Genomic DNA, 18,249 nt, shown 5'->3' on the forward strand with positions numbered 1-18,249 from the left:
GCATGAGTTTGACCAAACTGTGGGAGGCAGTGGAAGACAGAAGTGCCTGGCATGCTCTGGTCCATGGGGTCACAAAGAGTTGGTCACGACTAAACGACAACAAGCTTATCGTGAGCCAATGTATTTTTAACTATTGCCATACCTGTGGTTTTCCACATTACTTTGATGAGAGACTGTCAACGAGTTCAACACATCTAGACTGCACCAACAAATCTCCATGCAATTCTGCAATTATCTTCAGTTTGCTGCCCAGCCCTAAGACTGACCTTCCCAGATCTCAAGCAAACGATGCCTCCAGCAATTTGCTTTTTTAAGTCTTCTGATTTGGGTAGAATTGTGCGCAAACCTATCAGATGCCAAAACTGTGACCAAATTATTTCCCCAAGCCCAAATATGCAAAGATCATTACACATCCTGAAAGATTGTAGTGCAACCACTGGAAACGCTTATAGGCTGATAATATTTTCCCCACTTTAATGAAGAAGAAAACATATCAGTTCTGTAACAAGACAACTAGTGTTTTCCTTCCTATTCTGAATATACGTGTTCAATACTGCGCCCAGCCCCTCCTTAAACCAAACCAAATAAATAATTTCAAAACCCACTATAATTCTGTACACAGCCGTGCTCACTTTGTCATTAAACTGTATCTTTTTATTATGCTCATTAAGAATCAGGGTCAGAGAGCCTCCTTTTTTCTTCTTTTTCAGCAGATGTTCTGGGAGATCACGGATACTTTCCTTTTTTTAACATCTCCTGCTAATTACTGCCTGCCATTTCTCCGCACTTCCTGGCTTTCAGCAGGCCAGTGGGTCCCTGTACACCATCTGTTCAAAATTCTGGTTCTTGCCCTCTTTTAGACCTCACTCGGCCTTAATCTCTTTTGTTGTCTATTACAGAAATCACATGCACACACATTCAAGGGGTCACATTCTCTATGCACAGCAGCAGGTGCCTCACCCAGAGGGAATCAGCAGTAAGGCTAAAATTACCTCTGACTGAACCCCATCCCAGCTCTAAACAACCGTGCTAAGTTTCCCTTTTCCATCGACCGATAAGCAGACAGGTAGCTATCCATAATTTGTCCCGTGCTTACCTTGGACATGATATTTCCCAGGAATATTAAAATGAAATGGAAAGATCGCCAAAACAATTCAGAAAACAGCCGTCGGGATTTGAAATGCTCCATCATCTCCCCTGAGAAAGCTTTAATTATGGATCTCACGGAAATGACCTGCACAGCCATATGATTTACATTGATGGTGAGAGGTTATTCCTTTCTTTTTTTCTCCTTGTGATTCAGCAACGGCAAAAATTGTTCCCTCATTCTCACCTACTGCCGAAAATTTAGAAGCAGGGTGGATAAAAATCAATGATTTTTTTTAACGGATTTTTTTCTATTTAAATCAGATTTTTTAAATTTAAATTGGATTTTTAAAATAAAATGCTTTTGGAAGAAAAATCTTCCTTTCTAAATAATCTTAAGTTACATTATAGTTACATTATAGTCCAAAGGCTATTCATCAGGAAATAAGGGTTTGTTTTAAGTTTTAACAAACATGGATACATATGCTATAATGTTATTGTTTTAGTTAAATAGCTTAAATTGTTATCAAGGAAATGATTCTTTCTCTCTTTCCAATAAAGTACAGCAGAAAAGTTGTCCAAATATAAACAGTTATTATACGTCACCATAATTTCATAATTATCTGTCTACGTACTTCTAATAGTATAACCAAATCAGTAATTGTTGATATAACTGTAAAAACTACTCTGAAAATTTATTATTCCAAAAATGAAACCTTTCTCTGGTTGTAAATATTAAGATTATACTAGCAAGAATGAGTCTTTCTGGGGTGGGGGAGGGAAATGATTTAAAACATATCCTAAAGGTAAAGGTAAAGGGACCCCTAACCATTAGGTCCAGTTGTGACCGACTCTGCGATTGCGGCGCTCATCTCGCTTGATTGGCCAAGGGAGCTGGCGTACAGCTTCCGGGTCATGGGGCCAGCATGACTAAGCGAACCAGAGCAGCGCACGGAAACACCGTTTACCATCCCGCTGGAGCGGTACCTATTTATCTACTTGCACTTTGACGTGCTTTCGAACTGCTAGGTTGGCAGGAGCAGGGACCGAGCAACGGGAGCTCACCCCGTCGCGGGGATTCGAACTGCTGACCTTCTGATCGGCAAGCCCTAGGCTCTGTGGTTTAACCCACAGCACCACCCGCGTCCCATGGGTCTTACTGACTAGTGATTTAAATTGTGATTTAAATCAATTTGATTTAAATCAAATCTACCCTGTCTAGAAGACAAGTGTGCAATTCCCTATACCTTAAACTCAGTAGCAGGGCTAGCATTCATACTTGGCATCCATATATATATATATATATATATATATATATATATATATATATAATTTACAACATTGTCACAACTCATACAAACAAACAAACCTACCACCATTGACAATTTAATTATCAAAATCAAACCCCTATCCCCTTACATAAAGAAAACATAACATAAAATTAAAAGACTTCCTTTATCCTGTAAATGGCCTCCTTATTTACTTCTTGTGTACTGTTTATTTTATATGTGATTATTACAATTTTTCCTAGTTATGACTTAAAAAACCGCAAAGTCTCCTGTAAAAATTAATCGAAACAAGTCTAGGTATATATTTGGGGGCACTGTTTGCTAAAGTATTCTCTGCATTTTCCCCATTCTTGTCTGGGTTGTCCCCTAATTGTCTCTGTTAATCTGGCCAGTTCAGCATAATCTAATAATTTATCCTGCCATTCTTTTTTGGTTGGCACAAATGCTTTTGTCCAATATCTGGCAATTAAGGTCCTCGCCGCGCCTGTGGCATAAAGGAATATTTTCCGATCTTCTTTTGCTACACCTGTGTCTGTTATTCCTAATAGGAAAGCTTCTGTATTTTTCACAAGGTTATATTTAAATCTTTTTTTTAAGTTCATCATATGCTATATTCCAGAAGGTTTGGATTTTTTCACAGGTCCACCAGATATGTATAAGTGTCCCTTCTGTTTTACCGCACCTCCAACACAGGTTTGCTTTTGCTTTATACATTTTAGCTATTTTGGCAGGTGTTAAGTCCCATCTATAAAACATCTTGATTAAATTTTCCCTTAGCACTTGGCATCCTTGAGCAGCTGAACTCCAGAAGGACCCACTGCCGACACCAGCCCTGAACACCTATAATAATAATAATAATAATAATAATAATAATAATAATAATAATAATTTTTTATTTATATCCCGCCCTCCCCAGCTGAAGCCAGGCTCAGAGAGGGTAACAGCAGTAAAAAATAATACAGTTTACATAAAATCACAATCAATTAATTGAAATACATTCTAAAATCAATTCAGAGTCAAATTAATGGCAACCTTAGGGCTAGAGTTCTATGAGGATTACAGAAGGAGGGGGTCAGACTGTGCCTTGGCCAAAGGCCTGGTGGAACAGCTCTGTCTTGCAGGCCCTGCGGAAAGATGTCAAGTCCCGCAGGGTCCTAGTCTCTTGTGACAGAGTGTTCCACCAGATTGGGGCCACGGCCAAAAAAGCCCTGGCTCTGGTTGAGGCCAGCCCAACCTCCCTGTGGCCCAGGATCTCCAAGATGTATTTATTTGAAGACCGTAAGGTCCTCCGTGGGACATACCAGGAGAGGCGGTCCCATAGGTACAAGGGTCCTAGGCTGTATAGGGCTTTGAAGGTTAAAACCAGCACCTTAAACCTGATCCTGTACTCCACCGGGAGCCAGTGCAGCCGGTATAGCACCAGGTGAATGTGATCCCGCGGCGAGGACCCCGTAAGGAGTCTCGCCTCGGCATTCTGCACCCACTGGAGTTTCTGGGTCAGTCTCAAGGGCAGCCCCACGTAGAGTGAGTTATAATAATCCAGTCTGGAGGTGACCGTCATGTGGATCACAGTGGCTAGGTCAGGGCGAGAGAGGTAAGGAGCCAACTGCTTAGCTTAGCTGTGCTTACAGCCTCCTGATTCAAAAATTGATGGGAGGCTTGGCCTGTTCACCGTTTGGGTTTCCAAAAATGTATTGAAGGGGCACTGTAGGAAATTCAGTGGGCAGATGGCCTCAGTTAGCTGGTGCTACTTAGAGCAGAGCTCACTGCTACCCATCACTGAGCCAGGTAAACTCACCAGAGTTCACCAGGTGAGAAGTGGTCCTACCAGAAGACACTTCGCTCAGGACCTATTGAACCTAGAGCTGTTTAGAGTGTTCAAGTATATTTTGTAGAATACAGTGGTACCTCGGGTTACATACGCTTCAGGTTACATACGCTTCAGGTTACAGACTCCGCTAACCCAGAAATATTACCTCAGGTTAAGAACTTTGCTTCAGGATGAGAACAGAAATCATGCTGCGGCGCAGCAGCAGCAGGAGGCCCCATTAGCTAAAGTGGTGCTTCAGGTTAAGAACAGTTTCAGGTTAAGAACGGACCTCCGGAACGAATTAAGTACTTAACCTGAGGTACCACTGTACTCCCCATGCAGATGATAATATTGAAAGTTTAATATCTTGAACAATACTGGAAAGCAAATCTAACCACACAGCGGAGCTTTCATAATATTTTATCAAATGAAGGGGGAGGGGAAATCATCTCAAAACTTTGCTTCTCAAAAATTCATTCTAAAGTTCTCACAAACATTTTCTTTAACCTTAGATTTCAGGTCTGATCCAGCGGATCTAACTTTTTTAAAAACTTTTTTCCCCAATTTTTTTTTTATTCAGGTTATAACATAAATAAACAATACAAACAGAAATACAAACAATACAAACAAATTCTTGTCTTATCCTTATTTTTTCTAAACATTGTTAGGTGAGCTTCCCCAAGTCCCCCCTATCTGATTTTCATTTTACTTCATCTTTAGCAGTTTCATATATCATAATTTTAACCATTTTTTAATCACACTTACTTTTACCATAAAAATCTTCACATTTTATCACTTACAAAGAATACTATTTTAAAATACACTATCTTCTACTTCAAACCCTTCAGCCTATATCCACTTCCAAAGCTATTCTAAGATTTAAATATTAACATTTTTTCAAATATTCTTTAAACTTCTTACAGTCTTCTTCCACCGTCTCTTCTCTCTGGTCTCGGAGTCTCCCAGTCAGTTTGGCAAGTTCCATGTAGTCCATCATCTTCATCTGCCATTCTTCTATAGTTGGTAAATCTTGTTTCTTCCAGTTCTTCCCTAATAATATTCTCGCAGCTGTTGTGGTATACAGAAAAAAAGTAACATCCTTTTGGGAGATTTCTCCCCCCACTATACCAAGTAAGAAGGCTTCTGGTTTCTTAATAAATGTGTTTTTCAACACTTTTTTCAGTTCATTATAAATCCTTTCCCAGAAGTCTTTTACCTTGGGGAATTTTTTTTTAACTTTATTACATTTTCAAAATTTACAAAGAAAGAATAAAAAGAATAATTTGATCCTCAACTACATATTCTACGATAAAAAATGGTGTTACAAAATACACGGTAGAAGTAATTAAGGATCTAAGATAAACAGAATAACATTAAAAAAGAAAAAGAAAAAAGAAGGGGGGAAAGCAAAACAAAACAACAAAAACTGGAAAAAAAACACAAAAACAAAAGTACTCTTCTAAGACAAACATTATTTAGGAAGTTCAAACCAATACTTGAATATTCTGTACACAAAGTCCTTCGTACTGCTTTGAGTCCCTTATGAATTCATAAATTCAGATCTAGCGTTCTTATCCAATTCTGCCAATAAATAAAAAATGTTATGTAGGGTTTCTTTGGGCAGAGGGAGCAGAAAAAAGCCCAGGGTCTATTTATTGGTAATTTGGCAAACATCAGCAGCTCAGGAGAGACTAATATGCCTGCAAATTTCCTCCATTTCTGGCAACAGGAAAAATTGTTACAATTATAGCCATTTTTCAATGCCCCCATTATAGCTACTAGGGGTGGCACAAAGGGGCTATCCCTGTGTTATCATTTTGTTGTTTTGGTTTAATTGTTTACTTGTGTTTTAAGTTGTATTTTACTCTGTGAACCACCTTGAGATCTTTTCGTGGGCGGTATATAAATTTAATAAATAAATGAACGACAACAACTCTGACATTTACTGGCTGGAGGAACGTGAGAGTACATAAAGGGTTGACTACAATCACATAACTTTTCTCATTTGGGGCACAATCCACCAGTAGTGTGGGAAGGAAAACTCTGCCCTCAGTCTCTAATAACGGCGCCATCTGACCAAAGGTACAGGTGATCAGCTACAAATTCACACTTAAAAATGTCAGGTCAAAGAGCAAATTTGTTGTTGTTGTTTAGTCGTTTAGTCGTGTCCAACTCTTCGTTACCCCCTGGACCAGAGCACACCAGGCACTTCTGTCTTCCACTGCCTCCTGCAGTTTAGTCAAACTCATGCTGGTAGTTTCGAGAACACTGTCCAACCATCTCGTCCTCTGTCATCCCCTTCTCCTTGTGCCCTCCATCTTTCCCAACATCAGGGTCTTTTCTAGGGAGTCTTCTCTTCTCATGAGGTGGCCAAAGTATTGGAGTCTCAGCTTCAGGATCTGTCCTTCCAGTGAGCACTCAGGGCTAATTTCCTTCAGAATGCATAGGTTTGATCTTCTTGCAGTCCATGGGACTCCCAAGAGTCTCCTCCAGCACCATAATTCAAAAACATCAATTCTTCGGCGATCAGCCTTCTTTATGGTCCAGCTCTCACTTCCATACATCACTACTGGGAAAACCATAGCTTTAACTATATGGACCTTTGTTGGCAAGGTGATGTCTCTGCTTTTTAAGATGCTGTCTAGGTTTGTCATTGCTTTTCTCCCAAGAAGCAGGCGTCTTTTAATTTCATGGCTGCTGTCATCATCTGCAGTGATCATGGAGCCCAAGAAAGTAAAATCTCTCACTGCCTCCATTTATTCCCCTTCTATTTGCCAGGAGGTGATGGGACCAGTGGCCATGATCTTCGTTTTTTTGATGTTGAGCTTCAAACCATATTTTGCGCTCTCCTCTTTCACCCTCATTAAAAGGTTCTTTAATTCCTCCTCACTTTCTACCATCAAGGTTGTGTCGTCTGCATATCTGAGGTTGTTGATATTTCTTCCGGCAATCTTAATTCCAGTTTGGGAAAGAGCAAATATACCACTATAAATGGTAAGTGTAGAAAGGCCCCCCAATTGGTGTTCTTTTTCAATCACTCATTCCTTACAGAGTTTTCCAACTTTATCTAGCAACTGAGGAACGTAATCTTCCCCTTTACAAAATTGCACTTCTGATTATTGGACCCCAGAGATCATCCCGGGATTGTTTGCATTTTAACATCTATTGTATAACACGTGCGCCTTCAGAACAGTGCGATTTCACAGTTGTCTGGTGAGTCAAGTGTGAAAGAGCTCTCTTCTTTCGCAGAGGAGATCCAGCTGGAAAGTCAGAGATCAAGCTGCGGCGTTCAGCTGGAAGATCGCTGGCGCGGGTCACGGATTCTTCTCTTAAAGGCTGAACTACTCCACAGGGATTAGATGCTGGAAAACCCCTTTTATATTAAAATTAATATTGTCCCTGCTGGATTATTCATTCATCCCCAGCAGTTGCTCATTTCAGAGCAGCAAAAATATGCTTGAGTTTTATAGATGCCCTCTGCACACATACACCCTGGGAGGCAAATTCATTGGGGGGGGTGCATTACAAAGTACTACTACCATGTTACATATCCCACAGACATCCTGATCTAACAGCTCACGTGGCTTAGTTCAGTTTACTGTTCATGAATCTGGCTCCCAAGGATGCATTTTTAATTCTTAATTATTGCTTGGGGGGGCAGGGTATGGGAGTAGCCAGGATTTTTGTTGGGGGGCCAAGACCTCAGCTATTTATTTTTATTGATTGGGGGGCAGCTGACCCCCCCCCAGCTACGCCCATGGGGGGGGTTGAAAAGTTTTATCAAAATTTTTCATGATACAATTAAAAAACGAACCAATCCGCACAGAATACAGTGGACCCTCCAGATATGAACTTAATTCATTCCGGGGGTCCGTTTGAACCCTGAAAATTATGTAAATAGAGGTGTGCTTCTGCGCATGCACAAGGCACATGTGTGTGCAGTGAAACCCGAAAGTATACATTTCCAGGTTGGCCGTGGCCATAACCCAAAGATTTCGTATCCAAAGGGATACATAAGTAGAGGTACCACTATAATAGCAGTCATGAAACTAAAAGACGCCTGCTTCTTGGGAGAAAAGCAATGACAAACCTAGACAGCATCTTAAAAAGCAGAGACATCACCTTGCTGACAAAGGTCCATATAGTTAAAGCTATGGTTTTCCCAGTAGTTATGTATGGAAGTGAGAGCTGGACCATAAAGAAGGCTGAACGCCGAAGAATTGATGCTTTTGAATTATGGTGCTGGAGGAGACTCTTGAAAGTCCCATGGACTGCAAGAAGATCAAACCTATCCATTCTTAAGGAAATCAGCCCTGAGTGCTCACTGGAAGGACAGATCCTGAAGCTGAGGCTCCAATACTTGGGCCACCTCATGAGAAGAGAAGACTCCCTGGAAAAGACCCTGATGTTGGCAAAGATGGAGGGCACAAGGAGAAGGGGATGACAGAGGACGAGATGGTTGGATAGTGTTCTCGAAGCTACCAGCATGAGTTTGACCAAACTGCGGGAGGCAATGGAAGACAGGAGTGCCTGGCGTGCTCTGGTCCATGGGGTCACAAAGAGTTGGACACAACTAAACGACTAAACAACAACAACAACAACATAATAGCAAGAAAGAAGCTAGAAGAAAAGAAAAGAGATAGAAAACTACAAAATCATCTGTCACTGCTATATCTTAGCTTTTATCCCATAGAGGAAAAGGTGAATCTTCCCCCCTCTCACCTGAGAGCATCCCTCTCTTCTTGCAGAAGGGGGTACAACGCACCTCAGACCATGGACACATCACCCAACGATTCTTTTCACCATGAGGTGAACTTCTTCCATCCCCTTCTTTATGTCCTGCATATCATCCATACAACTGCAATTTAGCCTTATCCATCTTTAGTCTCACAAAATGCAGACACATCATTTAAGCCTTAAAACAACAAAACCCAACAGTGGATAATGGATCTATGCAGTTGCTCTTCTAACCAGGACTGGAGTTGGGGTTGAATTCTAAGGAGAATGCTCCCAGGTAAATGGGGATAGGATTGCAGTCTTAGGTTTGGATGTGAGAAACCACATTCCTCAATGAGGATCTCTGAGTAGCCTTGGACAATTGCCTACCCACAGCTAATTCTCCCCTGGTCTCCTTGTTGGCCCAAATAGGACTAATATAGCCAGCTAGCCCTGGTGATCATCTAATGTTTATTGGATGGATTTCCCGCCTAAATTGACTTTTGAGTTCTGAATTTATTGTTATTCACGTTTTATACTGTATTTTATGCTGTTTTTTGTTGCATCAATTAAGTGTTTTAAATTTGTTGTTAGCCACCCTGAGCACGGTTTTCTGAACCGGGAAGGGAGGGGTATAAATAAATTATTATTATTATTACTACTACTACTACTATATTACCCTTATAGCCTAACCTACTTGTGGAATCGTAGAGAGGCTAAAACAGCTTGGAGGTAAGGTAAGATACAAACGTACTAAATAAATAAAAAATAACCTTTATGGCGAGCTATACAGATGCTTCCTGGGAGAAAGCACTTCAGCACAATATGCCTATTTGGTACAGCATTTCATGTTTAGTGGAACTTTCTACTAGAAAAAAAAAGACCGTATTGATTTTCTGGCAATAAATGGAGATTTAGAAGACATATGGTCAAAGGATAACACACCACTTGGGTTCCCCGTAGTGTAGTAATACAAATTCTGGGCACATGAGTTGTTCTTTGATGACTTTCTTTATTAGGTTTCCAAATCATGCTGATGCCCAGAGGGCATGAAGAGAATTGAAAATAGTTCTACATTGCAACGGGAGACATGAGGAGAGCTTACTTTATGAGGCAGAGGTTAACACTAAAATAATATATGACAGATGGTCATTTTTGCCGCCCATCTTATATGAGCAGTATTTTTGCATTGGACACTGGTAATCCACTTTGTTTTGTAGCCAAGAATATATAAGAAGCTTCTTTTTATCCCTCCGAAGTATGCCGTCGCTGTCATAAAGTTAAATGGAAGAAGGGGAGGAACTCAGGGTGGAATCCTAGCCCTAGTTACCTCAAAGCCCAAAAGAATTCAATTGGACTTCTGGGTAGACAAGGTTAGGATTATGCTGTAGCGTATCATTGGCCACTCACAAGAACCATCACTGTGATAGCACACTCACCGAGGGAAGGCAGATGTAATCAATAGGATATTTTTCATCATAATGCCTACTATTCTATCTGCTTTGCAAGACTGATTTAAAATACAGGATACATTTCATGTTAGTGCCTTACGCACACCAAGTTTTCATTGTTTCTGTTCGTTTCCTTCCATTTTAAATATATCATATCCACTATAATGTTCGAAAGCACGTCAAAGTGCAAGTAGATAAATAGGTACTGCTCTGGCGGGAAGGTAAACGGCGTTTCCGTAAGCTGCTCCGGTTCGCCAGAAGCGGCTTAGTCATGCCGGCCACATGACCCGGAAGCTGTAAGCCGGCTCCCTTGGCCAATAAAGCGAGATAAGTGCTGCAACCCCAGAGTCGGCCACGACTGGACCTAATGGTCAGGGGTCCCTTTACCTTTACCTTTACCTTTACCTTTATAATATAGCTCAGTTGATTAGAGGGTGGCGATGACAACGGCAAGATTGCAGGTTCGATCCCCGTAAGGACAGCTGCATAGTCCTGCATTGCAGAGGGTTGGACTCAGGGGTCAGCAAACTTTTTCAGCAGGGGGCCGGTCCACTGTCCTTCAGACCTTGTTGGGGGCCAGACTATATTGGGGGGGGGGATGAACAAATTCCTATGCCCCACAAATAACCCAGAGATGCATTTTAAATAAAAGCACACGTTCTACTCATGTAAAAACACGCGGATTTCTGGACCGTCCACAGGCCAGATTTAGAAGGCGATTGGGCTGGATCCGGCCCCCAGGCCTTAGTTTGCCTACCCATGGACTTGATGATCCTCAGGGTCTCTTCCAACTCTTCAATTATGTGATACCCCTTGTAAATATGCAGTGGATGTCATCTCTATTCAACCTTAAGTTCCACTGCTTGGCCTTAGGTATTTAGAGATGTGCTTCTTGCCCGTCATGTTTGATGTAACTGCAGAAAACATCCCAGTACATTTCCAAGCACAATTCAAAGTGTTGGTGCTGACCTTTAAAGCCCTAAACGGCCTCGGTCCTGTATACCCGAAGGAGCGTCTCCACCCCCATCGTTCAGCCCAGACACTGAGATCCAGTGCCGAGGGTCTTCTGGCGGTTCCCTCACTGCAAGAAGTGAGGTTACAGGGAACCAGGCAGAGGGCCTTCTCGGTAGTGGCGCCCGCCCTGTGGAACGCCCTCCCTTCAGATGTGAAGGAAATAAGCAGCTATCTTCTCTTTATAAGACATCTGAAGGCAGCCCTGTTTAGGGAAGTTTTTAATATTTAATGCTGTATTGTTTTAACACTTGATTGGAAGCCGCCCAGAGTGGCTGGGAAAACTCAGCCAGATGGGCGGGGTATAAATAATAATAATATATTATTATTATTATTATTGTTATCCATATACCCCATCTGTTGAGCAACAGATAGCATTGATCAGTTCATTATACATCTGAAATTCTTTCTACATGAATTTGGGCTGGGGTGTTCTTTAGGGGTGGGGGTTGTTGAGGGGTGGGTTGCTGCTGTTATTGATATTATGGTTTGTATCTTTATTTTAGATCTCGTGATTTATGTGCAAATAATTCAATTTGGTTGTGTGCTTTTTGATCTACTTTTGGATGACTACTTTTGGTTACGTTTGTAACTCCCATACTTTTCCATATCCAAGACGAGGTTTTTTTATTTAAAAATTATGTTAAAAACTGGGGATCGTCTTATACATAGACAGTGCATAGGGAGGACGTGTGATTGGTTGCTGCCATGAGCCAGAGATTGTCAGAGGCTATTGGGCGTGTTATTGGTGGTTGTGGAAGGGCTGGTGTGATTGGCTGTTGCTGCAACAATTGGGCGGGCAATTGGCCGCTTCTGCTGGCGAGGGGACAGACGATAGGTGGCTTTTGCGATGTGTGCGGGTGAGCGATTTTCTGCAATCCCCCCTAAAATAAGCTCAACAACTCTGGGCAATCTCCCCTGCCCTCATTTTCTTAATTTGGAGTTCCCCAAAATAGGAGGCATTTTATACACAGAAAAATACGGTACTTCTTTGTTTTGTTTTCATTTTGTAAGCCGCCTTGAACATGCTTTGAACTCCGGAAAGGCACATACAAATAAAACGAAGTAAGGAAGTACTGTATTTTTCGCTCTATAGGACACACTTTTTCCCCTCCAAAAATTAAGGGGAAATGTGTGTGCGTCCTATGGAGCGAATGCAGGCTCCTTGGCTTCAGCAAAAGCAACGCAAAGCCTCCGAAGCGCAGAGGGAGCGCTCCCTCTGTGCTTTGGAGGCTTAGTGTTGCTTTCGCTGAAGCCTGGAGAGCGAGAGGGGTCGGTGCGCACCGATCGCTCTCGCTCTCCAGGCTTCAGGGATGGTTGCCTGAAGCCATCAGAGCGCAGCGCCAGTTCCCGCTGCACTCCAAAGGCTTCAGAGATCTTTGAGGCTGGCAGTGGGGGAAAGCAGCGCTTCCCCCCTCCCACCAGCCCCACAAGCTCGGGCTCCATTTCTCCTGCCGCTTCGCTGAAGGGGCGCTGAGCAGAGAGGGGGAGAATTTTTTTTCCTTGTTCTCCCCCTCTAAAACAAGGTGCATCCTATGGTCGGGTGCGTCCTATAAATCGAAAAATACGGTGGATACGAAGGGAAGTCCGGTGCCAAGCAATAGTCACTTGGTACTGGTTCTGAGCCTGTTTCAGAATAGTCATGAGCATACTCTGTGAAAGTGGAACAAAGTCAGCAATTAAGTGTTAAGTGCATTCAAATATTTGTTTGTGAGAGGGGAGTAGAGCCATTTGTAATCACCTGTGGTTTGCCAGGGTTTAGCAAAATCCACTTTCTGTAAAAGCTTACCGTTTAATTTTCACATTTCAATGCTCATTCTGTGCATCGCTGCACAGCTGTTTTAATTCCAGAGTGCAATTTTTTTTAATACCAAGCCATTGCAGATTATCATTAAGGTAATACAGCAGAGGAGGCAATAGCCATTGGTGTGACTGGCTTTTCTCTAAAATCCAAAAATACAGGCAAATATTTGCCTTCACAGCGATTGCCTTTGTCTAGAGAATTGATCTATACAGTGGTACCTCGGGTTACAGACACTTCAGGTTACAGACGCTTCAGGTTACAGACTCCGCTAACCCAGAAATAGTACCCCGGGTTAAGAACTTTGCTTCAGGATGAGAACAGAAATCGTGCTCTGGCGGCGCGGCGGCAGTGGGAGGCCCCATTAGCTAAAGTGGTACCTCAGGTTAAGAACACTTTCAGGTTAAGAACGGACTTCCAGAACAAATTAAGTTCTTAACGCGAGGTACCGCTGTACTTTGAGCAATTATACGAATTCACCTAGATATTATTCATGTTGAGGAAAAAAGCATTGAAAATTAGGGTTACACCAAAATTAGAGCTGAATTGTTAAAAAAAAAAACCTTAAAAAAATATGTGCTTTTGTGACATCACAGGTAGTTCATAGCCAATGATAACCTTTTGGCTATGAAAGCTGACACATACGGCGCCTTGGAAAGTAACCGCTGCATAAATGGGGAGCTGCCTGTATTACAATGGCACCAGGTTCACAATGTGATCCTCACTTGGCTTGGATCATACATTTGGCTAATTCAGGATCAAAAAACAAAGAGCGACTTACGATGCAACCCCAGACAATGTCTAACAGTGACGTATGGTGTGATCCTGTAGAATATCTACTCAGAAAAGAAGTCCCATGGAGTTCAATAGGACTTATTCCCCAGGTAAGTACGTACAGTATTTCCTTAGCCTGCAATATTACTCACATTTACGTGAAGGTAAGACATATTTGGTGCTGGAGGAGACTCTTGAGAGTCCCATGGACTGCAAGAAGATCAAACCTATCCATTCTTAAAGAAATCAGCCCTGAGTGCTCACTGGAAGGACAGATCCTGAAGCTGAGGCTCCAATACTTTGGCCACCTCATGAGAAGAAAAGACTCCCTGGAAAAGACCCTGATGTTGGGAAAGATGGAGGGCACAAGGAGAAGGGGACGACAGAGGACGAGATGGTTGGACAGTGTTCTCGAAGCTACCAACATGAGTTTGACTAAACTGCGGGAGGCAGTGGAAGACAGGAGTGCCTGGCGTGCTCTGGTCCATGGGGTCAGGAAGAGTCGGACACGACTAAACGACTAAACAACAAAGACATATTTAACTCACTGGGACTTCTTTGGAATAGGCTTGCATAAAAACTGCACAGGCTACAGTCAGTGGGGGGTGGGAAAGCTCCATTGACTACAGTGGGTTCTACCAGCCAACCTGTTTATTGAGTTTCCATCCTTGTCTGTTTGCAGGGAAATTAGACAGTGTTGGCAATTTAATGAGCATTCGTTCTGATTTGTTTGCAGGGAGGCTACATGACCTTGCATCAAACAAGTTTTAGTCGTACACCATCCAGTGCATTGTCTCATCAGATCTTTGAGGGAAGAAGATTTATTGCTCCTCAATGTCCTACCACCAGGATCGGGGATCTAAGTCGTCATCTTCTGTGTCCTCCCTGAGGGGCTCTTGGGCAGGTGACTCCCACCACTCTTCCACATGCTGTCAGTCCCTAACACTAGTACAGTGGTACCTTGGTTCTCAAACTTAATCCGTTCCGGAAGTCTGTTCCAAAACCAAAGCATTCCAATACCAAGGCACACTTTCCCATAGAAAGTAATGCAAAATGGATTAATCCGTTCCAGACTTTTAAAAACAACCCCTAAAACAGCAATTTAACATGAATCTTACTATCTAACAAGACCACTGATCCACAAAATGAAAGCAATAATCAATGTGCTGTGCTAAAAAATAAATAAGACAGTATTGTAGATGATCAAAATGTAAATTAATATTTTTTTCTTACCTGCACTGATGATAGTCATTGTTTGGATGTGGGGCGTTTATCCATTTCCACAGTCACACAATTAATCCATCAGTAGCTGAACTGGGTTCCACACCGTCACAAAAACAAATTAACTAAAAAAGCATCAAAAACAAAAATACAAAATAAATAACAAAAACAAGAGCGCCAAACTTAATCTGTTCTGGAAGTCCATTTACTTTTGAAATGTTCAAAAACCAAGGAGCAGCTTCTGATTGGTGCAGGTGCCCCATCAACAATAGCCGACAGCCGCATTGGATGTTCGGCTTCAGAAATGTTTGAAAACCAGAACACTAACTTCCGGGTTTTTGGCATTTGAGAACGAAGGCGTTTGAGTTCCAAGGCGTTTGAGAACCAAGGTACCATTGTATTGCACTGTGAATGGAACAATAGCACAGAATCACAAACACAATGGGAAAACAATGGCAGGTACATTTTGAAATATGAATACATTTATACATTACATCGTTTCCCCAATAAACATTTGCACACTGAAAGCACTATTTGTGTTCCAGAATTAAAATGGAAAAATATGCAGCTGAGTCTGATTGAAATTACACACGCAGTCATTGTTGATGGCCAAGTATAAATATAAAACTGTAACCACAGATTTATTTATTTTTTAACGAGAAATGAAAGACCCAGCGAGATTCACTGAAATCAAACTCTGTCGCAGTTTGCTTGGGGAGTATTAGCAGATACGAAGAAATGCAAGGAAACGTGGTGAGAGGCTGGGAAGAACAAATGATCAGATATAGATTCACTACGTACTGCTTGACTCAACCCTGCACTAAACAGAAGCCAGACAGTCCATAGGGCCAGACAGCATCTTAAAAAGCAGAGACATCACCTTGCCGACAAAGGTCCGTATAGTTAAAGCTATGGTTTTCCCAGTAGTGATGTATGGAAGTGAGAGCTGGACCATAAAGAAGGCTGAACGCCGAAGAATTGATGCTTTTGAATTATGGTGCTGCAGGAGACTCTTGAGAGTCCATGGACTGCAAGAAGATCAAACCTATCCATTCTGAAGGAAATCAGCCCTGAGTGCTCACTGGAAGGACAGATCCTGAAGCTGAGACTCCAATACTTTGGCCACCTCATGAGAAGAGAAGACTCCCTGGAAAAGACCCTGATGTTGGGAAAGATGGAGGGCACAAAGAGAAAGGGACGACAGAGGACAAGATGGCTGGATAGTGTTCTCGAAGCTACCAGCATGAGTTTGACCAAACTGCAGGAGGCAGTGGAAGACAGGAGTGCCTGGCGTACTCTGGTCCATGGGTCACGAAGAGTCGGACACGACTAAACAACAACAAAACTTATGCTGCATCAGTCAGTGCACAGGTTTTAGGACAACATAACTTACCATGCTGAATAAGATCAAGGACCATCTGCCCCAGTTTTCTGATTCCAAAATAGTGAGGCAAATGGCTTTGGCTCACAAGCAGGACAGGACTGGAAAGCAGACCCCATCCTTATGTATTGAAATGCACACTTCTGAACATAGACAATCAACAGTGCCAGATTTACGTATAAGCTAAACAAGCTATAGCTTAGGGCTCCACTCTCTTGCCCCCCCCCCAAAAAAGAAAAAAACCTGGATGCACATTTCCAAAATATAAGATAAAAAACAAATAAAATAAAACCTACATCCAGCAAGAGTGTTTTGTGTTGTGTAGGCTCCTATGATGTAAGTAATGGGCCCCGCCTGCTAGCCTCCTCCCTAAAATATCACTATCACGATTAATATACTTCTTCTTAATTTTATTTCACTATTAATATACATCTTCTTAATTGTATTTCAGTTCAACAATTACTTTGATAAAATACATATAAAGGGCCCCATTACCTTCAGTAGCTTAGGGCCTCATCAAACCTAAATCCAGCCCTGATAATCAATTTAGCTAAAAGGTGTTAATAAACCATCACCTTTCCATCACCATTTAACTTGTTTGTGAATTTCATTTTCTTGAATGGAGAAAGGGTCCTTATAAATAGATCATCATCATTGTATAACATCATTCCATAGTTAAAACAATGTTGAAGGCGGCTTACAACATGACAAGATTTACATAATTACCAACATAACAAAAGTCATAAACAATAAATAAAACACATCAAAAAGTACACAACCAAATGGAAAACAATTTCCACATAAATCATAAAATCTAAAACTAAGAATACAGCATTAATATCAATCACAATTTAAAATGACATAGATAAAAATAAAAGTGATTTTTAAAAAAAGTTCTATCCCCTTATGCAATTAAAAAACAAACAATGTTCTTTCCCCAGAAGCAGTATGAAAACACTTGCTGTTTCAGCACTTTCTGCAGCATGCGAAAAACATTTTTGTCCATTTAACATATTCTGTTGTAGCCTTATCCCACCTGACAGGCAAATATAGTCTCCCAAAGTGATCCTCATCAGTCCAAAGAGAGCCATAAGTTCTGTCCTCAGGCCTATGAACTAAAAATCCAAGACACAGGTGGAAACAGGGTTGCCAGGTCAGGAGCACCTCAGATTTCAGGGCCCAAGCTTGAGACCTAGGCAGCCAGTGATGTCACATCACTGTTTCCCCTCAGCCACCGTGTCCTTTTGTGACATCACAGGCAGATGGCAGCCAATGGCAACAGCTGGAGAGGCATCAGCACAACCTCAGCACAAATTTGTTTATTACCGTATTTTTTGCTCTATAGGACACACCGGACTATAGGACGCACCTTGTTTTAGAGGGGAGGAACAAGAAAAAAAAAACATCTCCCCCTCTCTGCTCAGCGCCCCTTCAGCGAAGCGGCAGGAGAAACGGAGCCTCTTCCATTTCTCCTCCCGCTTGGCTGAAGGGGCGCTGCACAGCTCTCCCTCTCTGCTGAAGCCAGGAGAGTCTTGCTCTCCTGGCTTCAGTGAAAGGAACCTGAAGCCTGCAGAGCGCAGCGGGAACTCGCGCTGCGCTCCAAAGGCTTCAGGCGGCTATCCCTGAAGCCTGGAGAGCGAGAGGGGTCGGTGCACACCGACCCCTCTCGCTCTCCAGGCTTCAGCGATAGCAACGCGAAGCCTCCGGAA

The 18,249-nt window shown here is 42.1% G+C and overlaps 1 long non-coding RNA gene across 2 annotated transcripts; it reads right to left on the bottom strand.

Annotated features, from left to right (window-relative positions):
* Window positions 1-105: 105 nt before the first annotated feature.
* On the bottom strand, window positions 106-16,367 carry LOC310744274. Of its 2 annotated transcripts, none has more exons than XR_014539482.1 (3): window positions 15,172-16,367; window positions 5,107-5,253; window positions 106-1,234 (listed from the first exon to the last, which is right to left on the bottom strand). It is a non-coding gene; the product is annotated as an uncharacterized lncRNA (long non-coding RNA). The 2 variants fall into 2 exon arrangements; XR_014539483.1 differs by having other exon boundaries at window positions 106-1,291; window positions 5,100-5,253.
* Between the last annotated feature and the right edge of the window lie 1,882 nt (window positions 16,368-18,249).

This window comes from Podarcis filfolensis (assembly GCF_964270895.1).
Source record: "Podarcis filfolensis genome assembly, chromosome: 10".
Lineage (NCBI taxonomy): Eukaryota > Metazoa > Chordata > Lepidosauria > Squamata > Lacertidae > Podarcis > Podarcis filfolensis.